Source organism: Equus caballus, chromosome 27, assembly GCF_041296265.1.
Source record: "Equus caballus isolate H_3958 breed thoroughbred chromosome 27, TB-T2T, whole genome shotgun sequence".
NCBI lineage: Eukaryota > Metazoa > Chordata > Mammalia > Perissodactyla > Equidae > Equus > Equus caballus.
The window spans coordinates 9,173,923-9,201,010 of NC_091710.1; positions in this window are offsets into that span (position 1 = coordinate 9,173,923).

A 27,088-nucleotide genomic window follows, 5' to 3' on the forward strand; every position below is an offset into this window, starting at 1 on the left:
TCCGGAATCACCTGCCAGCCATGGCGGAACCACCTCTCAAACGTACAAGAACCACGTGCCGGACAAGCTGGAAACACTTACTGGACAGACTGGAACCACCTGCCGGCCACGCCTGAACCACCTGCCGAGCACGATGGAACCACCTGCCGGACACGCCAAAATCACCTGCGGGGTACACCAGAACCACTTGGAGAACTCTCCGGGATGACCTGCCGGGCATGCTGGAACCACCTCTCAGACGTACCAGAAGCACGTGGCGGACACCCCAGCACCACCTGCCGGACAGACCGCAACCACCTGCCGGACAGGCCGGAACCACCGGCTCGACCCGACGGAACCACCGCCAGACATGCAAAATCACCTGCCGGCTACGCCAGAACCACTTGGCGAACACTCCGGAATCACCTGCCGGGCATGCCGGAACCACCTCTCAGACATGCCAGAACCATGTGCCAATGACCCCGGAAGCACCTGTCGAGCACGCCGGAACCACCTGCTCGACTCGCCAGAACCACCTGCCGGACACGCCAAAATCACCTGCCGGCTACGCCACAACCACTCGTCAGGCACTCCGGTATCAGCTGCCGGGCATGCCGGAACCACCTCTCAGAGGTGCCAGAACCACATGCCGGAGAGACTGGAAGCAACTGCCGAACTCGCCGGAAACACCTGCTGGACATGCCGGAACCACCTGCCTGACAGTCCAAAATCATATGCCGGCTATGCCAAAACCACTTGGTGGACGCTCCAGAATCTCCTGGAGGGCATGCCGGAACCACGTCATGGACAGACTGCAAACACCTGCCAGACACGCCAGAACCACCTTCTCGAGTCGCCAGAACCACCTGACGGACACGCCAAAATCACCTGCCGGCTACGCCACAACCAGTTGGTGAACACTTCGGAATCACCTGCCGCGCTTGCCGGAACCACCTGCCGGTCACGCCAAAATCACCTGCCGGCTACGCCAGAACCACTCGGCAGAGACTCCGGAACCACCTCCAGGACAGACCAGAATCACCTGCCGGACACGCCGGAACCAACTGCTCGACTCGCCAGAGCCACCTGCCGGACAGGCCAAAATCACCTGCCGGCTACGCCAGAACCACTCGGCAGAGACTCCGGAACCACCTCCAGGACAGACCGGAATCACCTGCCGGACACGCCGGGACCACCTGCTTGACTCGCCAGAACCTCCTGCCGGACACGCCAAAATCACCAGCCGGCTACTCCACAACCACTTGTCGAACACTCCAGAATCACCTGCCGGGCATGTTGGAAGCACCTCTCAGACGCGCCAGAACCATGTGGCAGAGAGTCCGGAATCACCTGTTGGGCATGTGGAACCACCTCTGAGACGTACCAGAACCACCTGCCGGACACGCCAAAATCACCTGCCGGCTATGCCAGAACCACTTGGCGGACACTCCGGAATCACCTGCCGGGCATGCCAGAACCAGCTCTCAGAAACACCAGAACCACATGCTGGACACGCCGGAAGCACCTGCTGAGCATGCCTGAGCCACCTGCTCGACTCGCAAGAAACACCTGCCGGACACGCCAAAATCACCTGCCGAGTACGCCAGAACCACTTGGCGGACACTCCGGAATCACAGGTCGGGCATGCCAGAACCACCTCTCAGACTTGCCAGAACCATGGTCCGGACACGCCGGTACCACCTGCCGAGTATGCCGGAACCACCTGATCCACTCCCGAGGACCACCTGCTGGACACGCCAAAATCGCCTGCTGGCTACGCCAGAACCACACGGCAGACACTCCGGAATAACCTGCCAGGCATGCCGGAACCACCTATTAGACATGCCAGAAGGACGTGTCGGACACGCCGGAAACACCTACCGGACAGACCGGAACCACCTGCCAGACATCCCGGAACCACCTGCCGAGCACGCCGGAGCCGCCTGCTCGATAGGCCGGAACCACCTGCCAGACAGGCCAAAATCAACAGCTGGCTATGCTAGAAACACCTGGCGGACAGTCCAAAATCACCTGCCTGGCATGCAGGAACCACCTCTCAGACGTAACAGAACCACGTTCCGGACACGCTGGAACCACATCCTGGACAGACTGGAACCACCTGCCGAGCTCGCCGGAACCACCTGCTCGACTGGCAGGACAATCGTGCCGGACACGCCAAAAGGAACTGCCGGCTACACCAGAACCACTTAACCGACACTCCAGAATCACCTGCCTGGCATGCCAGAACCACCTCTCAGACGTGCCAGAAGCACGTGCCGGACATGCCGGGACGACCTACGGGACAGACCGGAACCACCTGCCTGACATGCCGGAACCACCTGCCGAGCACGCCAGAGCCACCTGCTCCCCTTGCCGGAACCACCTGCCAGACAGGCCAAAATCAACAGCTGGCTGTGCGAGAACCACCTGGGGGACAGTCCGGAATCACCTGCCAGCCATGGCGGAACCACCTCTCAGACGTACCAGAACCACGTGCCGGACAATCTGGAAACACGTACTGGACAGACTGGAACCACCTGCCGGCCACGCCTGAACCACCTGCCAAGCACGACGGAACCACCTGCCGGACACGCCAAAATCACCTGCGGGCTACTCCACAACCACTTGGAGGACTCTCCGGGATGACCTGCCGGGCATGCTGGAACCACCTCTCAGACGCGCCAGAACCATGTGGCAGACAGTCCGGAATCACCTGTTGGGCATGTGGAACCACCTCTGAGACGTACCAGAACCACCTGCCGGACACGCCAAAATCACCTGCCGGCTACGCCAGAACCACTTGGCGGACACTCCGGAATCACCTGCCGGGCATGCCAGCACAACCTCTCAGAAGTGCCAGAAGCACGTGCCGGACAGGCCGGAACCATCTCCCGGACAGACTGGAACCACAGGAAACACTCGCCGGAACCACCTGCTTGACTCACCGGTCCCACCTGCAGGACACACCAAAATCACCTGCCCGCTACACCAGAACCACTTGGCGCACAAGCCGGAATCACGTGAAGGGCATGCCGGCACAACCTCACAGACGTGCCAGAACCTCCTGCCGGACACCTCAGAACCACCTGCCAGACAGACTGCAACCACCTGCCGGACACGCGGGAACCACCGGCTCGACCCGCCGGAACCACTGCCAGACATGCAAAATCACCTGCCGGCTACACCAGAACCACTTGGCAAACACTCCGGAATCACCTGAAGGGCATGCCGGAACCACCTCTCAGACATGCCAGAACCACGTGCCAATGACACCAGAAGCACCTGCCGAGCATGCCGGAACCACCTGCTCGACTCGCCAGAACCACCTGCCAGTCATGCAAAAATCACCTGCCGGCTTCGCCACAACCAGTTGGTGAACACTTCCCCATCACCTGCCGGGCTTGCTGGAACCACCTGACGGTCACGTCAAAATCACCTGCCAACTACGCCAGAACCACTTGTCGACACTGCGGAAACACCTGTCGGGCCGGCCAGAACTACATCTCAGACGTGCCAGAACCTTGTGCGTGTGATGCCGGAACCACACCCCGAACAGACGGAAACCACCTGCCAGACCCGCCTGAACCACCTGCCGAGCACGCTGGAGCCACCTGTTCGACTCACCGGAAGCACCTGCCAGACAGGCCAAAATCAACAGCTGGCTATGCGAGAACCATCTGGCGGACAGTCCGGAATCACCTGCCGGGCATGCAGGAACCACCTCTCAGATGTAACGGAACCACGAGCCGGACACGCTGGAACCACGTCCTGGACAGACTGGAACCACCTGCCGAGCACTCCGGAACCACCTGCTCGACTCGCACGACCCACGTGCTGGACACGCCAAAATGAACTTTCGGCTACACCAGAACCACTTACCCGACACTCCAGAATCACCTGCCTGGCATGCCAGAACCACCTCTCACACGTTCCAGAAGCACGTGCCGGACATGCCGGAACGACCGATCGGACAGAACGGAACCACCTGCCAGACACGCCGGAACCACCTGCTGAACACGCCACAGCCACCTGCTCGACTCGCCGGATCCACCGGCCGGACAGGCCAATATCAACTGCTGGCTATGCCAGAACCACCTGGGGGACAGTCCGGAATCACCTGCCAGCCATGGCGGAACCACCTCTCAGACGTACAAGAACCACGTGCCGGACAAGCTGGAAACACTTACTGGACAGACTGGAACCACCTGCCGGCCACTCCTGAACCACCTGCCGAGCACGATGGAACCACCTGCCGGACACGCCAAAATCACATGCGGGGTACACCAGAACCACTTGGAGAACTCTCCGGGATGACCTGCCGGGCATGCTGGAAGCACCTCTCAGACGTACCAGAAGCACGTGGCGGACACCCCAGCACCACCTGCCGGACAGACCGCAACCACCTGCCGGACAGGCCGGAACCACCGGCTCGACCCGCCGGAACCACCGCCGGACATGCAAAATCACCTGCCGGCTACGCCAGAACCACTTGGCGAACACTCCGGAATCACCTGCCGGGCATGCCGGAACCACCTCTCAGACATGCCAGAACCACGTGCCAATGACCCCGGAAGCACCTGTCGAGCACACCGGAACCACCTGCTCGACTCGCCAGAACCACCTGCCGGACACGCCAAAATCACCTGCCGGCTACGCCACAACCACTCGGCAGGCACTCCGGTATCAGCTGCCGGGCATGCCGGAACCACCTCTCAGAGGTGCCAGAACCACATGCCGGAGAGACTGGAAGCAACTGCCGAACTCGCCGGAAACACCTGCTGGACATGCCGGAACCACCTGCCTGACAGTCCAAAATCATATGCCGGCTATGCCAAAACCACTTGGTGGACGCTCCAGAATCTCCTGGAGGGCATGCCGGAACCACGTCATGGACAGACTGCAAACACCTGCCAGACACGCCAGAACCACCTTCTCGAGTCGCCAGAACCACCTGCCGGACACGCCAAAATCACCTGCCGGCTACGCCACAACCAGTTGGTGAACACTTCGGAATCACCTGCCGCGCTTGCCGGAACCACCTGCCGGTCACGCCAAAATCACCTGCCGAGTACGCCAGAACCACTTGGGGGACACTCCGGAATCACAGGTCGGGCATGCCGGAACCACCTCTCAGACTTGCCAGATCCATGTTCCGGACACGCCGGTACCACCTGCCGAGTATGCCGGAACCACCTGATCCACTCCCGAGGACCACCTGCTGGACACGCCAAAATCACCTGCTGGCTACGCCAGAACCACTCGGCAGACACTCCGGAATAACCTGCCAGGCATGCCGGAACCACCTATTAGACATGCCAGAAGGACGTGTCGGACACGCCGGTAACACCTACCGGACAGACCGGAACCACCTGCCAGACATCCAGGAACCACCTGCCGAGCACGCCGGAGCTGCGTGCTCGATAGGCCGGAACCACCTGCCAGACAGGCCAAAATCAACAGCTGGCTATGCTAGAAACACCTGGCGGACAGTCCAAAATCACCTGCCTGGCATGCAGGAACCACCTCTCAGACGTAACAGAATCACGTTCCGGACACGCTGGAACCACATCCTGGACAGACTGGAACCACCTGCCGAGCTCGCCGGAACCACCTGCTCGACTGGCAGGACAATCGTGCCGGACACGCCAAAAGGAACTGCCGGCTACACCAGAACCACTTAACCGACACTCCAGAATCACCTGCCTGGCATGCCAGAACCACCTCTCAGACGTGCCAGAAGCACGTGCCGGACATGCCGGAACGACCTACGGGACAGACCGGAACCACCTGCCTGACATGCCGGAACCACCTGCCGAGCACGCCAGAGCCACCTGCTCCCCTTGCCGGAACCACCTGCCAGACAGGCCAAAATCAACAGCTGGCTGTGCGAGAACCACCTGGGGGACAGTCCGGAATCACCTGCCAGCCATGGCGGAACCACCTCTCAGACGTACCAGAACCACGTGCCGGACAATCTGGAAACACGTACTGGACAGACTGGAACCACCTGCCGGCCACGCCTGAACCACCTGCCGAGCACGACGGAACCACCTGCCGGACACGCCAAAATCACCTGCGGGCTACTCCACAACCACTTGGAGGACTCTCCGGGATGACCTGCCGGGCATGCTGGAACCACCTCTCAGACGCGCCAGAACCATGTGGCAGACAGTCCGGAATCACCTGTTGGGCATGTGGAACCACCTCTGAGACGTACCAGAACCACCTGCCGGACACGCCAAAATCACCTGCCGGCTACGCCAGAACCACTTGGCGGACACTCCGGAATCACCTGCCGGGCATGCCAGCACAACCTCTCAGAAGTGCCAGAAGCACGTGCCGGACAGGCCGGAACCATCTCCCGGACAGACTGGAACCACAGGAAACACTCGCCGGAACCACCTGCTTGACTCACCGGTCCCACCTGCAGGACACACCAAAATCACCTGCCCGCTACACCAGAAACACTTGGCGCACAAGCCGGAATCACGTGAAGGGCATGCCGGCACAACCTCACAGACGTGCCAGAACCTCCTGCCGGACACCTCAGAACCACCTGCCAGACAGACTGCAACCACCTGCCGGACACGCGGGAACCACCGGCTCGACCCGCCGGAACCACTGCCAGACATGCAAAATCACCTGCCGGCTACACCAGAACCACTTGGCAAACAATCCGGAATCACCTGAAGGGCATGCCGGAACCACCTCTCAGACATGCCAGAACCACGTGCCAATGACACCAGAATCACCTGCCGAGCATGCCGGAACCACCTGCTCGACTCGCCAGAACCACCTGCCAGTCATGCAAAAATCACCTGCCGGCTTCGCCACAACCAGTTGGTGAACACTTCCCCATCACCTGCCGGGCTTGCTGGAACCACCTGCCGGTCACGTCAAAATCACCTGCCAACTACGCCAGAACCACTTGTCGACACTGCGGAAACACCTGTCGGGCCGGCCAGAACTACATCTCAGACGTGCCAGAACCTTGTGCGTGTGATGCCGGAACCACACCCCGAACAGACGGAAACCACCTGCCAGACCCGCCTGAACCACCTGCCGAGCACGCCGGAGCCACCTGTTCGACTCACCGGAAGCACCTGCCAGACAGGCCAAAATCAACAGCTGGCTATGCGAGAACCATCTGGCGGACAGTCCGGAATCACCTGCCGGGCATGCAGGAACCACCTCTCAGATGTAACGGAACCACGAGCCGGACACGCTGGAACCACGTCCTGGACAGACTGGAACCACCTGCCGAGCACTCCGGAACCACCTGCTCGACTCGCACGACCCACGTGCTGGACACGCCAAAATGAACTTTCGGCTACACCAGAACCACTTACCCGACACTCCAGAATCACCTGCCTGGCATGCCAGAACCACGTCTCACACGTTCCAGAAGCACGTGCCGGACATGCCGGAACGACCGATCGGACAGAACGGAACCACCTGCCAGACACGCCGGAACCACCTGTTGAACACGCCACAGCCACCTGCTCGACTCGCCGGATCCACCGGCCGGACAGGCCAATATCAACTGCTGGCTATGCCAGAACCACCTGGGGGACAGTCCGGAATCACCTGCCAGCCATGGCGGAACCACCTCTCAGACGTACAAGAACCACGTGCCGGACAAGCTGGAAACACTTACTGGACAGACTGGAACCACCTGCCGGCCACGCCTGAACCACCTGCCGAGCACGACGGAACCACCTGCCGGACACGCCAAAATCACCTGCGGGGTACACCAGAACCACTTGGAGAACTCTCCGGGATGACCTGCCGGGCATGCTGGAACCACCTCTCAGACGTACCAGAAGCACGTGGCGGACACCCCAGCACCACCTGCCGGACAGACCGCAACCACCTGCCGGACAGGCCGGAACCACCGGCTCGACCCGACGGAACCACCGCCAGACATGCAAAATCACCTGCCGGCTACGCCAGAACCACTTGGCGAACACTCCGGAATCACCTGCCGGGCATGCCGGAACCACCTCTCAGACATGCCAGAACCACGTGCCAATGACCCCGGAACCACCTGCCGAGCACGACGGAACCACCTGCCGGACACGCCAAAATCACCTGCGGGCTACTCCACAACCACTTGGAGGACTCTCCGGGATGACCTGCCGGGCATGCTGGAACCACCTCTCAGACGCGCCAGAACCATGTGGCAGACAGTCCGGAATCACCTGTTGGGCATGTGGAACCACCTCTGAGACGTACCAGAACCACCTGCCGGACACGCCAAAATCACCTGCCGGCTACGCCAGAACCACTTGGCGGACACTCCGGAATCACCTGCCGGGCATGCCAGCACAACCTCTCAGAAGTGCCAGAAGCACGTGCCGGACAGGCCGGAACCATCTCCCGGACAGACTGGAACCACAGGAAACACTCGCCGGAACCACCTGCTTGACTCACCGGTCCCACCTGCAGGACACACCAAAATCACCTGCCCGCTACACCAGAACCACTTGGCGCACAAGCCGGAATCACGTGAAGGGCATGCCGGCACAACCTCACAGACGTGCCAGAACCTCCTGCCGGACACCTCAGAACCACCTGCCAGACAGACTGCAACCACCTGCCGGACACGCGGGAAGCACCGGCTCGACCCGCCGGAACCACTGCCAGACATGCAAAATCACCTGCCGGCTACACCAGAACCACTTGGCAAACAATCCGGAATCACCTGAAGGGCATGCCGGAACCACCTCTCAGACATGCCAGAACCACGTGCCAATGACACCAGAAGCACCTGCCGAGCATGCCGGAACCACCTGCTCGACTCGCCAGAACCACCTGCCAGTCATGCAAAAATCACCTGCCGGCTTCGCCACAACCAGTTGGTGAACACTTCCCCATCACCTGCCGGGCTTGCTGGAACCACCTGCCGGTCACGTCAAAATCACCTGCCAACTACGCCAGAACCACCTGTCGACACTGCGGAAACACCTGTCGGGCCGGCCAGAACTACATCTCAGACGTGCCAGAACCTTGTGCGTGTGATGCCGGAACCACACCCCGAACAGACGGAAACCACCTGCCAGACCCGCCTGAACCACCTGCCGAGCACGCCGGAGCCACCTGTTCGACTCACCGGAAGCACCTGCCAGACAGGCCAAAATCAACAGCTGGCTATGCGAGAACCATCTGGCGGACAGTCCGGAATCACCTGCCGGGCATGCAGGAACCACCTCTCAGATGTAACGGAACCACGAGCCGGACACGCTGGAACCACGTCCTGGACAGACTGGAACCACCTGCCGAGCACTCCGGAACCACCTGCTCGACTCGCACGACCCACGTGCTGGACACGCCAAAATGAACTTTCGGCTACACCAGAACCACTTACCCGACACTCCAGAATCACCTGCCTGGCATGCCAGAACCACCTCTCACACATTCCAGAAGCACGTGCCGGACATGCCGGAACGACCGATCGGACAGAACGGAACCACCTGCCTGACATGCCGGAACCACCTGCTGAACACGCCACAGCCACCTGCTCGACTCGCCGGATCCACCGGCCGGACAGGCCAATATCAACTGCTGGCTATGCCAGAACCACCTGGGGGACAGTCCGGAATCACCTGCCAGCCATGGCGGAACCACCTCTCAGACGTACAAGAACCACGTGCCGGACAAGCTCGAAACACTTACTGGACAGACTGGAACCACCTGCCGGCCACGCCTGAACCACCTGCCGAGCACGATGGAACCACCTGCCGGACACGCCAAAATCACCTGCGGGGTACACCAGAACCACTTGGAGAACTCTCCGGGATGACCTGCCGGGCATGCTGGAACCACCTCTCAGACGTACCAGAAGCACGTGGCGGACACCCCAGCACCACCTGCCGGACAGACCGCAACCACCTGCCGGACAGGCCGGAACCACCGGCTCGACCCGACGGAACCACCGCCAGACATGCAAAATCACCTGCCGGCTACGCCAGAACCACTTGGCGAACACTCCGGAATCACCTGCCGGGCATGCCGGAACCACCTCTCAGACATGCCAGAACCACGTGCCAATGACCCCGGAAGCACCTGTCGAGCACGCCGGAACCACCTGCTCGACTCGCCAGAACCACCTGCCGGACACGCCAAAATCACCTGCCGGCTACGCCACAACCACTCGGCAGGCACTCCGGTATCAGCTGCCGGGCATGCCGGAACCACCTCTCAGAGGTGCCAGAACCACATGCCGGAGAGACTGGAAGCAACTGCCGAACTCGCCGGAAACACCTGCTGGACATGCCGGAACCACCTGCCTGACAGTCCAAAATCATATGCCGGCTATGCCAAAACCACTTGGTGGACGCTCCAGAATCTCCTGGAGGGCATGCCGGAACCACGTCATGGACAGACTGCAAACACCTGCCAGACACGCCAGAACCACCTTCTCGAGTCGCCAGAACCACCTGCCGGACACGCCAAAATCACCTGCCGGCTACGCCAGAACCACTCGGCAGAGACTCCGGAACCACCTCCAGGACAGACCAGAATCACCTGCCGGACACGCCGGAACCACCTGCTCGACTCGCCAGAGCCACCTGCCGGACACGCCAAAATCACCTGCCGGCTACGCCAGAACCACTCGGCAGAGACTCCGGAACCACCTCCAGGACAGACCGGAATCACCTGCCGGACACGCCGGGACCACCTGCTTGACTCGCCAGAACCACCTGCCAGACACGCCAAAATCACCAGCCGGCTACTCCACAACCACTTGTCGAACACTCCAGAATCACCTGCCGGGCATGTTGGAAGCACCTCTCAGACGCGCCAGAACCATGTGGCAGAGAGTCCGGAATCACCTGTTGGGCATGTGGAACCACCTCTGAGACGTACCAGAACCACCTGCCGGACACGCCAAAATCACCTGCCGGCTATGCCAGAACCACTTGGCGGACACTCCGGAATCACCTGCCGGGCATGCCAGAACCAGCTCTCAGAAACACCAGAACCACATGCTGGACACGCCGGAAGCACCTGCTGAGCATGCCTGAGCCACCTGCTCGACTCGCAAGAAACACCTGCCGGACACGCCAAAATCACCTGCCGAGTACGCCAGAACCACTTGGCGGACACTCCGGAATCACAGGTCGGGCATGCCAGAACCACCTCTCAGACTTGCCAGAACCATGGTCCGGACACGCCGGTACCACCTGCCGAGTATGCCGGAACCACCTGATCCACTCCCGAGGACCACCTGCTGGACACGCCAAAATCACCTGCTGGCTACGCCAGAACCACTCGGCAGACACTCCGGAATAACCTGCCAGGCATGCCGGAACCACCTATTAGACATGCCAGAAGGACGTGTCGGACACGCCGGAAACACCTACCGGACAGACCGGAACCACCTGCCAGACATCCAGGAACCACCTGCCGAGCACGCCGGAGCTGCGTGCTCGATAGGCCGGAACCACCTGCCAGACAGGCCAAAATCAACAGCTGGCTATGCTAGAAACACCTGGCGGACAGTCCAAAATCACCTGCCTGGCATGCAGGAACCACCTCTCAGACGTAACAGAACCACGTTCCGGACACGCTGGAACCACATCCTGGACAGACTGGAACCACCTGCCGAGCTCGCCGGAACCACCTGCTCGACTGGCAGGACAATCGTGCCGGACACGCCAAAAGGAACTGCCGGCTACACCAGAACCACTTAACCGACACTCCAGAATCACCTGCCTGGCATGCCAGAACCACCTCTCAGACGTGCCAGAAGCACGTGCCGGACATGCCGGGACGACCTACGGGACAGACCGGAACCACCTGCCTGACATGCCGGAACCACCTGCCGAGCACGCCAGAGCCACCTGCTCCCCTTGCCGGAACCACCTGCCAGACAGGCCAAAATCAACAGCTGGCTGTGCGAGAACCACCTGGGGGACAGTCCGGAATCACCTGCCAGCCATGGCGGAACCACCTCTCAGACGTACCAGAACCACGTGCCGGACAATCTGGAAACACGTACTGGACAGACTGGAACCACCTGCCGGCCACGCCTGAACCACCTGCCGAGCACGACGGAACCACCTGCCGGACACGCCAAAATCACCTGCGGGCTACTCCACAACCACTTGGAGGACTCTCCGGGATGACCTGCCGGGCATGCTGGAACCACCTCTCAGACGCGCCAGAACCATGTGGCAGACAGTCCGGAATCACCTGTTGGGCATGTGGAACCACCTCTGAGACGTACCAGAACCACCTGCCGGACACGCCAAAATCACCTGCCGGCTACGCCAGAACCACTTGGCGGACACTCCGGAATCACCTGCCGGGCATGCCAGCACAACCTCTCAGAAGTGCCAGAAGCACGTGCCGGACAGGCCGGAACCATCTCCCGGACAGACTGGAACCACAGGAAACACTCGCCGGAACCACCTGCTTGACTCACCGGTCCCACCTGCAGGACACACCAAAATCACCTGCCCGCTACACCAGAACCACTTGGCGCACAAGCCGGAATCACGTGAAGGGCATGCCGGCACAACCTCACAGACGTGCCAGAACCTCCTGCCGGACACCTCAGAACCACCTGCCAGACAGACTGCAACCACCTGCCGGACACGCGGGAACCACCGGCTCGACCCGCCGGAACCACTGCCAGACATGCAAAATCACCTGCCGGCTACACCAGAACCACTTGGCAAACAATCCGGAATCACCTGAAGGGCATGCCGGAACCACCTCTCAGACATGCCAGAACCACGTGCCAATGACACCAGAAGCACCTGCCGAGCATGCCGGAACCACCTGCTCGACTCGCCAGAACCACCTGCCAGTCATGCAAAAATCACCTGCCGGCTTCGCCACAACCAGTTGGTGAACACTTCCCCATCACCTGCCGGGCTTGCTGGAACCACCTGACGGTCACGTCAAAATCACCTGCCAACTACGCCAGAACCACTTGTCGACACTGCGGAAACACCTGTCGGGCCGGCCAGAACTACATCTCAGACGTGCCAGAACCTTGTGCGTGTGATGCCGGAACCACACCCCGAACAGACGGAAACCACCTGCCAGACCCGCCTGAACCACCTGCCGAGCACGCCGGAGCCACCTGTTCGACTCACCGGAAGCACCTGCCAGACAGGCCAAAATCAACAGCTGGCTATGCGAGAACCATCTGGCGGACAGTCCGGAATCACCTGCCGGGCATGCAGGAACCACCTCTCAGATGTAACGGAACCACGAGCCGGACACGCTGGAACCACGTCCTGGACAGACTGGAACCACCTGCCGAGCACTCCGGAACCACCTGCTCGACTCGCACGACCCACGTGCTGGACACGCCAAAATGAACTTTCGGCTACACCAGAACCACTTACCCGACACTCCAGAATCACCTGCCTGGCATGCCAGAACCACCTCTCACACGTTCCAGGAGCACGTGCCGGACATGCCGGAACGACCGATCGGACAGAACGGAACCACCTGCCAGACACGCCAGAACCACCTGCTGAACACGCCACAGCCACCTGCTTGACTCGCCGGATCCACCGGCCGGACAGGCCAATATCAACTGCTGGCTATGCCAGAACCACCTGGGGGACAGTCCGGAATCACCTGCCAGCCATGGCGGAACCACCTCTCAGACGTACAAGAACCACGTGCCGGACAAGCTCGAAACACTTACTGGACAGACTGGAACCACCTGCCGGCCACGCCTGAACCACCTGCCGAGCACGATGGAACCACCTGCCGGACACGCCAAAATCACCTGCGGGGTACACCAGAACCACTTGGAGAACTCTCCGGGATGACCTGCCAGGCATGCTGGAACCACCTCTCAGACGTACCAGAAGCACGTGGCGGACACCCCAGCACCACCTGCCGGACAGACCGCAACCACCTGCCGGACAGGCCGGAACCACCGGCTCGACCCGACGGAACCACCGCCAGACATGCAAAATCACCTGCCGGCTACGCCAGAACCACTTGGCGAACACTCCGGAATCACCTGCCGGGCATGCCGGAACCACCTCTCAGACATGCCAGAACCACGTGCCAATGACCCCGGAAGCACCTGTCGAGCACGCCGGAACCACCTGCTCGACTCGCCAGAACCACCTGCCGGACACACCAAAATCACCTGCCGGCTACGCCACAACCACTCGGCAGGCACTCCGGTATCAGCTGCCGGGCATGCCGGAACCACCTCTCAGAGGTGCCAGAACCACATGCCGGAGAGACTGGAAGCAACTGCCGAACTCGCCGGAAACACCTGCTGGACATGCCGGAACCACCTGCCTGACAGTCCAAAATCATATGCCGGCTATGCCAAAACCACTTGGTGGACGCTCCAGAATCTCCTGGAGGGCATGCCGGAACCACGTCATGGACAGACTGCAAACACCTGCCAGACACGCCAGAACCACCTTCTCGAGTCGCCAGAACCACCTGCCGGACACGCCAAAATCACCTGCCGGCTACGCCACAACCAGTTGGTGAACACTTCGGAATCACCTGCCGCGCTTGCCGGAACCACCTGCCGGTCACGCCAAAATCACCTGCCGGCTACGCCAGAACCACTCGGCAGAGACTCCGGAACCACCTCCAGGACAGACCAGAATCACCTGCCGGACACGCCGGAACCACCTGCTCGACTCGCCAGAGCCACCTGCCGGACACGCCAAAATCACCTGCCGGCTACGCCAGAACCACTCGGCAGAGACTCCGGAACCACCTCCAGGACAGACCGGAATCACCTGCCGGACACGCCGGGACCACCTGCTTGACTCGCCAGAACCACCTGCCGGACACGCCAAAATCACCAGCCGGCTACTCCACAACCACTTGTCGAACACTCCAGAATCACCTGCCGGGCATGTTGGAAGCACCTCTCAGACGCGCCAGAACCATGTGGCAGAGAGTCCGGAATCACCTGTTGGGCATGTGGAACCACCTCTGAGACGTAGCAGAACCACCTGCCGGACACGCCAAAATCACCTGCCGGCTATGCCAGAACCACTTGGCGGACACTCCGGAATCACCTGCCGGGCATGCCAGAACCAGCTCTCAGAAACACCAGAACCACATGCTGGACACGCCGGAAGCACCTGCTGAGCATGCCTGAGCCACCTGCTCGACTCGCAAGAAACACCTGCCGGACACGCCAAAATCACCTGCCGAGTACGCCAGAACCACTTGGCGGACACTCCGGAATCACAGGTCGGGCAGGCCAGAACCACCTCTCAGACTTGCCAGAACCATGGTCCGGACACGCCGGAACCACCTGCTCAACTCGCCAGAGCCACCTGCCGGACACGCCAAAATCACCTGCCGGCTACGCCAGAACCACTCGGCAGAGACTCCGGAACCACCTCCAGGACAGACCGGAATCACCTGCCGGACACGCCGGGACCACCTGCTTGACTCGCCAGAACCACCTGCCGGACACGCCAAAATCACCAGCCGGCTACTCCACAACCACTTGTCGAACACTCCAGAATCACCTGCCGGGCATGTTGGAAGCACCTCTCAGACGCGCCAGAACCATGTGGCAGAGAGTCCGGAATCACCTGTTGGGCATGTGGAACCACCTCTGAGACGTACCAGAACCACCTGCCGGACACGCCAAAATCACCTGCCGGCTATGCCAGAACCACTTGGCGGACACTCCGGAATCACCTGCCGGGCATGCCAGAACCAGCTCTCAGAAACACCAGAACCACATGCTGGACACGCCGGAAGCACCTGCTGAGCATGCCTGAGCCACCTGCTCGACTCGCAAGAAACACCTGCCGGACACGCCAAAATCACCTGCCGAGTACGCCAGAACCACTTGGCGGACACTCCGGAATCACAGGTCGGGCATGCCAGAACCACCTCTCAGACTTGCCAGAACCATGGTCCGGACACGCCGGTACCACCTGCCGAGTATGCCGGAACCACCTGATCCACTCCCGAGGACCACCTGCTGGACACGCCAAAATCACCTGCTGGCTACGCCAGAACCACTCGGCAGACACTCCGGAATAACCTGCCAGGCATGCCGGAACCACCTATTAGACATGCCAGAAGGACGTGTCGGACACGCCGGAAACACCTACCGGACAGACCGGAACCACCTGCCAGACATCCAGGAACCACCTGCCGAGCACGCCGGAGCTGCGTGCTCGATAGGCCGGAACCACCTGCCAGACAGGCCAAAATCAACAGCTGGCTATGCTAGAAACACCTGGCGGACAGTCCAAAATCACCTGCCTGGCATGCAGGAACCACCTCTCAGACGTAACAGAACCACGTTCCGGACACGCTGGAACCACATCCTGGACAGACTGAAACACCTGCCGAGCTCGCCGGAACCACCTGCTCGACTGGCAGGACAATCGTGCCGGACACGCCAAAAGGAACTGCCGGCTACACCAGAACCACTTAACCGACACTCCAGAATCACCTGCCTGGCATGCCAGAACCACCTCTCAGACGTGCCAGAAGCACGTGCCGGACATGCCGGGACGACCTACGGGACAGACCGGAACCACCTGCCTGACATGCCGGAACCACCTGCCGAGCACGCCAGAGCCACCTGCTCCCCTTGCCGGAACCACCTACCAGACAGGCCAAAATCAACAGCTGGCTGTGCGAGAACCACCTGGGGGACAGTCCGGAATCACCTGCCAGCCATGGCGGAACCACCTCTCAGACGTACCAGAACCACGTGCCGGACAATCTGGAAACACGTACTGGACAGACTGGAACCACCTGCCGGCCACGCCTGAAACACCTGCCGAGCACGACGGAACCACCTGCCGGACACGCCAAAATCACCTGCGGGCTACTCCACAACCACTTGGAGGACTCTCCGGGATGACCTGCCGGGCATGCTGGAACCACCTCTCAGACGCGCCAGAACCATGTGGCAGACAGTCCGGAATCACCTGTTGGGCATGTGGAACCACCTCTGAGACGTACCAGAACCACCTGCCGGACACGCCAAAATCACCTGCCGGCTACGCCAGAACCACTTGGCGGACACTCCGGAATCACCTGCCGGGCATGCCAGCACAACCTCTCAGAAGTGCCAGAAGCACGTGCCGGACAGGCCGGAACCATCTCCCGGACAGACTGGAACCACAGGAAACACTCGCTGGAACCACCTGCTTGACTCACCGGTCCCACCTGCAGGACACACCAAAATCACCTGCCCGCTACACCAGAACCACTTGGCGCACAAGCCGGAATCACGTGAAGGGCATGCCGGCACAACCTCACAGACGTGCCAGAACCTCCTGCCGGACACCTCAGAACCACCTGCCAGACAGACTGCAACCACCTGCCGGACACGCGGGAACCACCGGCTCGACCCGCCGGAACCACTGCCAGACATGCAAAATCACCTGCCGGCTACACCAGAACCACTTGGCAAACACTCCGGAATCACCTGCCGGGCATGCCGGAACCACCTCTCAGACATGCCAGAACCACGTGCCAATGACACCAGAAGCACCTGCCGAGCATGCCGGAACCACCTGCTCGACTCGCCAGAACCACCTGCCAGTCATGCAAAAATCACCTGCCGGCTTCGCCACAACCAGTTGGTGAACACTTCCCCATCACCTGCCGGGCTTGCTGGAACCACCTGACGGTCACGTCAAAATCACCTGCCAACTACGCCAGAACCACTTGTCGACACTGCGGAAACACCTGTCGGGCCGGCCAGAACTACATCTCAGACGTGCCAGAACCTTGTGCGTGTGATGCCGGAACCACACCCCGAACAGACCAAAACCACCTGCCAGACCCGCCTGAACCACCTGCCGAGCACGCCGGAGCCACCTGTTCGACTCACCGGAAGCACCTGCCAGACAGGCCAAAATCAACAGCTGGCTATGCGAGAACCATCTGGCGGACAGTCCGGAATCACCTGCCGGGCATGCAGGAACCACCTCTCAGATGTAACGGAACCACGAGCCGGACACGCTGGAACCACGTCCTGGACAGACTGGAACCACCTGCCGAGCACTCCGGAACCACCTGCTCGACTCGCACGACCCACGTGCTGGACACGCCAAAATGAACTTTCGGCTACACCAGAACCACTTACCCGACACTCCAGAATCACCTGCCTGGCATGCCAGAACCACCTCTCACACGTTGCAGAAGCACGTGCCGGACATGCCGGAACGACCGATCGGACAGAACGGAACCACCTGCCAGACACGCCGGAACCACCTGCTGAACACGCCACAGCCACCTGCTCGACTCGCCGGATCCACCGGCCGGACAGGCCAATATCAACTGCTGGCTATGCCAGAACCACCTGGGGGACAGTCCGGAATCACCTGCCAGCCATGGCGGAACCACCTCTCAGACGTACAAGAACCACGTGCCGGACAAGCTCGAAACACTTACTGGACAGACTGAAACCACCTGCCGGCCACGCCTGAACCACCTGCCGAGCACGATGGAACCACCTGCCGGACACGCCAAAATCACCTGCGGGGTACACCAGAACCACTTGGAGAACTCTCCGGGATGACCTGCCGGGCATGCTGGAACCACCTCTCAGACGTACCAGAAGCACGTGGCGGACACCCCAGCACCACCTGCCGGACAGACCGCAACCACCTGCCGGACAGGCCGGAACCACCGGCTCGACCCGACGGAACCACCGCCAGACATGCAAAATCACCTGCCGGCTACGCCAGAACCACTTGGCGAACACTCCGGAATCACCTGCCGGGCATGCCGGAACCACCTCTCAGACATGCCAGAACCACGTGCCAATGACCCCGGAAGCACCTGTCGAGCACGCCGGAACCACCTGCTCGACTCGCCAGAACCACCTGCCGGACACGCCAAAATCACCTGCCGGCTACGCCACAACCACTCGGCAGGCACTCCGGTATCAGCTGCCGGGCATGCCGGAACCACCTCTCAGAGGTGCCAGAACCACATGCCGGAGAGACTGGAAGCAACTGCCGAACTCGCCGGAAACACCTGCTGGACATGCCGGAACCACCTGCCTGACAGTCCAAAATCATATGCCGGCTATGCCAAAACCACTTGGTGGACGCTCCAGAATCTCCTGGAGGGCATGCCGGAACCACGTCATGGACAGACTGCAAACACCTGCCAGACACGCCAGAACCACCTTCTCGAGTCGCCAGAACCACCTGCCGGACACGCCAAAATCACCTGCCGGCTACGCCACAACCAGTTGGTGAACACTTCGGAATCACCTGCCGCGCTTGCCGGAACCACCTGCCGGTCACGCCAAAATCACCTGCGGGCTACGCCAGAACCACTCGGCAGAGACTCCGGAACCACCTCCAGGACAGACCAGAATCACCTGCCGGACACGCCGGAACCACCTGCTCGACTCGCCAGAGCCACCTGCCGGACACGCCAAAATCACCTGCCGGCTACGCCAGAACCACTCGGCAGAGACTCCGGAACCACCTCCAGGACAGACCGGAATCACCTGCCGGACACGCTGGGACCACCTGCGTGACTCGCCAGAACCACCTGCCGGACACGCCAAAATCACCTGCCGAGTACGCCAGAACCACTTGGCGGACACTCCGGAATCACAGGTCGGGCATGCCAGAACCACCTCTCAGACTTGCCAGAACCATGGTCCGGACACGCTGGTACCACCTGCCGAGTATGCCGGAACCACCTGATCCACTCCCGAGGACCACCTGCTGGACACGCCAAAATCACCTGCTGGCTACGCCAGAACCACTCGGCAGACACTCCGGAATAACCTGCCAGGCATGCCGGAACCACCTATTAGACATGCCAGAAGGACGTGTCGGACACGCCGGAAACACCTACCGGACAGACCGGAACCACCTGCCAGACATCCAGGAACCACCTGCCGAGCACGCCGGAGCTGCGTGCTCGATAGGCCGGAACCACCTGCCAGACAGGCCAAAATCAACAGCTGGCTATGCTAGAAACACCTGGCGGACAGTCCAAAATCACCTGCCTGGCATGCAGGAACCACCTCTCAGACGTAACAGAACCACGTTCCGGACACGCTGGAACCACATCCTGGACAGACTGAACCACCTGCCGAGCTCGCCGGAACCACCTGCTCGACTGGCAGGACAATCGTGCCGGACACGCCAAAAGGAACTGCCGGCTACACCAGAACCACTTAACCGACACTCCAGAATCACCTGCCTGGCATGCCAGAACCACCTCTCAGACGTGCCAGAAGCACGTGCCGGACATGCCGGGACGACCTACGGGACAGACCGGAACCACCTGCCTGACATGCCGGAACCACCTGCCGAGCACGCCAGAGCCACCTGCTCCCCTTGCCGGAACCCCCTACCAGACAGGCCAAAATCAACAGCTGGCTGTGCGAGAACCACCTGGGGGACAGTCCGGAATCACCTGCCAGCCATGGCGGAACCACCTCTCAGACGTACCAGAACCACGTGCCGGACAATCTGGAAACACGTACTGGACAGACTGGAACCACCTGCCGGCCACGCCTGAACCACCTGCCGAGCACGACGGAACCACCTGCCGGACACGCCAAAATCACCTGCGGGCTACTCCACAACCACTTGGAGGACTCTCCGGGATGACCTGCCGGGCATGCTGGAACCACCTCTCAGACGCGCCAGAACCATGTGGCAGACAGTCCGGAATCACCTGTTGGGCATGTGGAACCACCTCTGAGACGTACCAGAACCACCTGCCGGACACGCCAAAATCACCTGCCGGCTACGCCAGAACCACTTGGCGGACACTCCGGAATCACCTGCCGGGCATGCCAGCACAACCTCTCAGAAGTGCCAGAAGCACGTGCCGGACAGGCCGGAACCATCTCCCGGACAGACTGGAACCACAGGAAACACTCGCCGGAACCACCTGCTTGACTCACCGGTCCCACCTGCAGGACACACCAAAATCACCTGCCCGCTACACCAGAACCACTTGGCGCACAAGCCGGAATCACGTGAAGGGCATGCCGGCACAACCTCACAGACGTGCCAGAACCTCCTGCCGGACACCTCAGAACCACCTGCCAGACAGACTGCAACCACCTGCCGGACACGCGGGAACCACCGGCTCGACCCGCCGGAACCACTGCCAGACATGCAAAATCACCTGCCGGCTACACCAGAACCACTTGGCGAACAATCCGGAATCACCTGAAGGGCATGCCGGAACCACCTCTCAGACATGCCAGAACCACGTGCCAATGACACCAGAAGCACCTGCCGAGCATGCCGGAACCACCTGCTCGACTTGCCAGAACCACCTGCCAGTCATGCAAAAATCACCTGCCGGCTTCGCCACAACCAGTTGGTGAACACTTCCCCATCACCTGCCGGGCTTGCTGGAACCACCTGACGGTCACGTCAAAATCACCTGCCAACTACGCCAGAACCACTTGTCGACACTGCGGAAACACCTGTCGGGCCGGCCAGAACTACATCTCAGACGTGCCAGAACCCTGTGCCTCTGATGCCGGAACCATGCCCCGAACAGACGGAAACCACCTGCCAGACCCGCCTGAACCACCTGCCGAGCACGCCGGAGCCACCTGTTCGACTCACCGGAAGCACCTGCCAGACAGGCCAAAATCAACAGCTGGCTATGCGAGAACCATCTGGCGGACAGTCCGGAATCACCTGCCGGGCATGCAGGAACCACCTCTCAGATGTAACGGAACCACGAGCCGGACACGCTGGAACCACGTCCTGGACAGACTGGAACCACCTGCCGAGCACTCCGGAACCACCTGCTCGACTCGCACGACCCACGTGCTGGACACGCCAAAATGAACTTTCGGCTACACCAGAACCACTTACCCGACACTCCAGAATCATCTGCCTGGCATGCCAGAACCACCTCTCACACGTTCCAGAAGCACGTGCCGGACATGCCGGAACGACCGATCGGACAGTACGGAACCACCTGCCAGACACGCCGGAACCACCTGCTGAACACGCCACAGCCACCTGCTCGACTCGCCGGATCCACTGGCCGGACAGGCCAATATCAACTGCTGGCTATGCCAGAACCACCTGGGGGACAGTCCGGAATCACCTGCCAGCCATGGCGGAACCACCTCTCAGACGTACAAGAACCACGTGCCGGACAAGCTGGAAACACTTACTGGACAGACTGGAACCACCTGCCGGCCACGCCTGAACCACCTGCCGAGCACGATGGAACCACCTGCCGGACACGCCAAAATCACCTGCGGGGTACACCAGAACCACTTGGAGAACTCTCCGGGATGACCTGCCGGGCATGCTGGAACCACCTCTCAGACGTACCAGAAGCACGTGGCGGACACCCCAGCACCACCTGCCGGACAGACCGCAACCACCTGCCGGACAGGCCGGAACCACCGGCTCGACCCGACGGAACCACCGCCAGACATGCAAAATCACCTGCCGGCTACGCCAGAACCACTTGGCGAACACTCCGGAATCACCTGCCGGGCATGCCGGAACCACCTCTCAGACATGCCAGAACCACGTGCCAATGACCCCGGAAGCACCTGTCGAGCACGCCGGAACCACCTGCTCGACTCGCCAGAGCCACCTGCCGGACACGCCAAAATCACCTGCCGGCTACGCCAGAACCACTCGGCAGAGACTCCGGAACCACCTCCAGGACAGACCGGAATCACCTGCCGGACACGCTGGGACCACCTGCGTGACTCGCCAGAACCACCTGCCGGACACGCCAAAATCACCTGCCGAGTACGCCAGAACCACTTGGCGGACACTCCGGAATCACAGGTCGGGCATGCCAGAACCACCTCTCAGACTTGCCAGAACCATGGTCCGGACACGCTGGTACCACCTGCCGAGTATGCCGGAACCACCTGATCCACTCCCGAGGACCACCTGCTGGACACGCCAAAATCACCTGCTGGCTACGCCAGAACCACTCGGCAGACACTCCGGAATAACCTGCCAGGCATGCCGGAACCACCTATTAGACATGCCAGAAGGACGTGTCGGACACGCCGGAAACACCTACCGGACAGACCGGAACCACCTGCCAGACATCCAGGAACCACCTGCCGAGCACGCCGGAGCTGCGTGCTCGATAGGCCGGAACCACCTGCCAGACAGGCCAAAATCAACAGCTGGCTATGCTAGAAACACCTGGCGGACAGTCCAAAATCACCTGCCTGGCATGCAGGAACCACCTCTCAGACGTAACAGAACCACGTTCCGGACACGCTGGAACCACATCCTGGACAGACTGAACCACCTGCCGAGCTCGCCGGAACCACCTGCTCGACTGGCAGGACAATCGTGCCGGACACGCCAAAAGGAACTGCCGGCTACACCAGAACCACTTAACCGACACTCCAGAATCACCTGCCTGGCATGCCAGAACCACCTCTCAGACGTGCCAGAAGCACGTGCCGGACATGCCGGGACGACCTACGGGACAGACCGGAACCACCTGCCTGACATGCCGGAACCACCTGCCGAGCACGCCAGAGCCACCTGCTCCCCTTGCCGGAACCCCCTACCAGACAGGCCAAAATCAACAGCTGGCTGTGCGAGAACCACCTGGGGGACAGTCCGGAATCACCTGCCAGCCATGGCGGAACCACCTCTCAGACGTACCAGAACCACGTGCCGGACAATCTGGAAACACGTACTGGACAGACTGGAACCACCTGCCGGCCACGCCTGAACCACCTGCCGAGCACGACGGAACCACCTGCCGGACACGCCAAAATCACCTGCGGGCTACTCCACAACCACTTGGAGGACTCTCCGGGATGACCTGCCGGGCATGCTGGAACCACCTCTCAGACGCGCCAGAACCATGTGGCAGACAGTCCGGAATCACCTGTTGGGCATGTGGAACCACCTCTGAGACGTACCAGAACCACCTGCCGGACACGCCAAAATCACCTGCCGGCTACGCCAGAACCACTTGGCGGACACTCCGGAATCACCTGCCGGGCATGCCAGCACAACCTCTCAGAAGTGCCAGAAGCACGTGCCGGACAGGCCGGAACCATCTCCCGGACAGACTGGAACCACAGGAAACACTCGCCGGAACCACCTGCTTGACTCACCGGTCCCACCTGCAGGACACACCAAAATCACCTGCCCGCTACACCAGAACCACTTGGCGCACAAGCCGGAATCACGTGAAGGGCATGCCGGCACAACCTCACAGACGTGCCAGAACCTCCTGCCGGACACCTCAGAACCACCTGCCAGACAGACTGCAACCACCTGCCGGACACGCGGGAACCACCGGCTCGACCCGCCGGAACCACTGCCAGACATGCAAAATCACCTGCCGGCTACACCAGAACCACTTGGCGAACAATCCGGAATCACCTGAAGGGCATGCCGGAACCACCTCTCAGACATGCCAGAACCACGTGCCAATGACACCAGAAGCACCTGCCGAGCATGCCGGAACCACCTGCTCGACTTGCCAGAACCACCTGCCAGTCATGCAAAAATCACCTGCCGGCTTCGCCACAACCAGTTGGTGAACACTTCCCCATCACCTGCCGGGCTTGCTGGAACCACCTGACGGTCACGTCAAAATCACCTGCCAACTACGCCAGAACCACTTGTCGACACTGCGGAAACACCTGTCGGGCCGGCCAGAACTACATCTCAGACGTGCCAGAACCCTGTGCCTCTGATGCCGGAACCATGCCCCGAACAGACGGAAACCACCTGCCAGACCCGCCTGAACCACCTGCCGAGCACGCCGGAGCCACCTGTTCGACTCACCGGAAGCACCTGCCAGACAGGCCAAAATCAACAGCTGGCTATGCGAGAACCATCTGGCGGACAGTCCGGAATCACCTGCCGGGCATGCAGGAACCACCTCTCAGATGTAACGGAACCACGAGCCGGACACGCTGGAACCACGTCCTGGACAGACTGGAACCACCTGCCGAGCACTCCGGAACCACCTGCTCGACTCGCACGACCCACGTGCTGGACACGCCAAAATGAACTTTCGGCTACACCAGAACCACTTACCCGACACTCCAGAATCATCTGCCTGGCATGCCAGAACCACCTCTCACACGTTCCAGAAGCACGTGCCGGACATGCCGGAACGACCGATCGGACAGTACGGAACCACCTGCCAGACACGCCGGAACCACCTGCTGAACACGCCACAGCCACCTGCTCGACTCGCCGGATCCACTGGCCGGACAGGCCAATATCAACTGCTGGCTATGCCAGAACCACCTGGGGGACAGTCCGGAATCACCTGCCAGCCATGGCGGAACCACCTCTCAGACGTACAAGAACCACGTGCCGGACAAGCTGGAAACACTTACTGGACAGACTGGAACCACCTGCCGGCCACGCCTGAACCACCTGCCGAGCACGATGGAACCACCTGCCGGACACGCCAAAATCACCTGCGGGGTACACCAGAACCACTTGGAGAACTCTCCGGGATGACCTGCCGGGCATGCTGGAACCACCTCTCAGACGTACCAGAAGCACGTGGCGGACACCCCAGCACCACCTGCCGGACAGACCGCAACCACCTGCCGGACAGGCCGGAACCACCGGCTCGACCCGACGGAACCACCGCCGGACATGCAAAATCACCTGCCGGCTACGCCAGAACCACTTGGCGAACACTCCGGAATCACATGCCGGGCATGCCGGAACCACCTCTCAGACATGCCAGAACCACGTGCCAATGACCCCGGAAGCACCTGTCGAGCACGCCGGAACCACCTGCTCGACTCGCCAGAACCACCTGCCGGACACGCCAAAATCACCTGCCGGCTACGCCACAACCACTCGGCAGGCACTCCGGTATCAGCTGCCGGGCATGCCGGAACCACCTCTCAGAGGTGCCAGAACCACATGCCGGTGAGACTGGAAGCAACTGCCGAACTCGCCGGAAACACCTGCTGGACATGCCGGAACCACCTGCCTGAGAGTCCAAAATCATATGCCGGCTATGCCAAAACCACTTGGTGGACGCTCCAGAATCTCCTGGAGGGCATGCCGGAACCACGTCATGGACAGACTGCAAACACCTGCCAGACACGCCAGAACCACCTTCTCGAGTCGCCAGAACCACCTGCCGGACACGCCAAAATCACCTGCCGGCTACGCCACAACCAGTTGGTGAACACTTCGGAATCACCTGCCGCGCTTGCCGGAACCACCTGCCGGACACGCCAAAATCACCTGCCGGCTACGCCAGAACCACTCGGCAGAGACTCCGGAACCACCTCCAGGACAGACCTGAATCACCTGCCGGACACGCCGGAACCACCTGCTCGACTCGCCAGAGCCACCTGCCGGACACGCCAAAATCACCTGCCGGCTACGCCAGAACCACTCGGCAGAGACTCCGGAACCACCTCCAGGACAGACCGGAATCACCTGCCGGACACGCCGGGACCACCTGCTTGACTCGCCAGAACCACCTGCCGGACACGCCAAAATCACCAGCCGGCTACTCCACAACCACTTGTCGAACACTCCAGAATCACCTGCCGGGCATGTTGGAAGCACCTCTCAGACGCGCCAGAACCATGTGGCAGAGAGTCCGGAATCACCTGTTGGGCATGTGGAACCACCTCTGAGACGTACCAGAACCACCTGCCGGACACGCCAAAATCACCTGCCGGCTATGCCAGAACCACTTGGCGGACACTCCGGAATCACCTGCCGGGCATGCCAGAACCAGCTCTCAGAAACACCAGAACCACATGCTGGACACGCCGGAAGCACCTGCTGAGCATGCCTGAGCCACCTGCTCGACTCGCAAGAAACACCTGCCGGACACGCCAAAATCACCTGCCGAGTACGCCAGAACCACTTGGCGGACACTCCGGAATCACAGGTCGGGCATGCCAGAACCACCTCTCAGACTTGCCAGAACCATGGTCCGGACACGCCGGTACCACCTGCCGAGTATGCCGGAACCACCTGATCCACTCCCGAGGACCACCTGCTGGACACGCCAAAATCACCTGCTGGCTACGCCAGAACCACTCGGCAGACACTCCGGAATAACCTGCCAGGCATGCCGGAACCACCTATTAGACATGCCAGAAGGACGTGTCGGACACGCCGGAAACACCTACCGGACAGACCGGAACCACCTG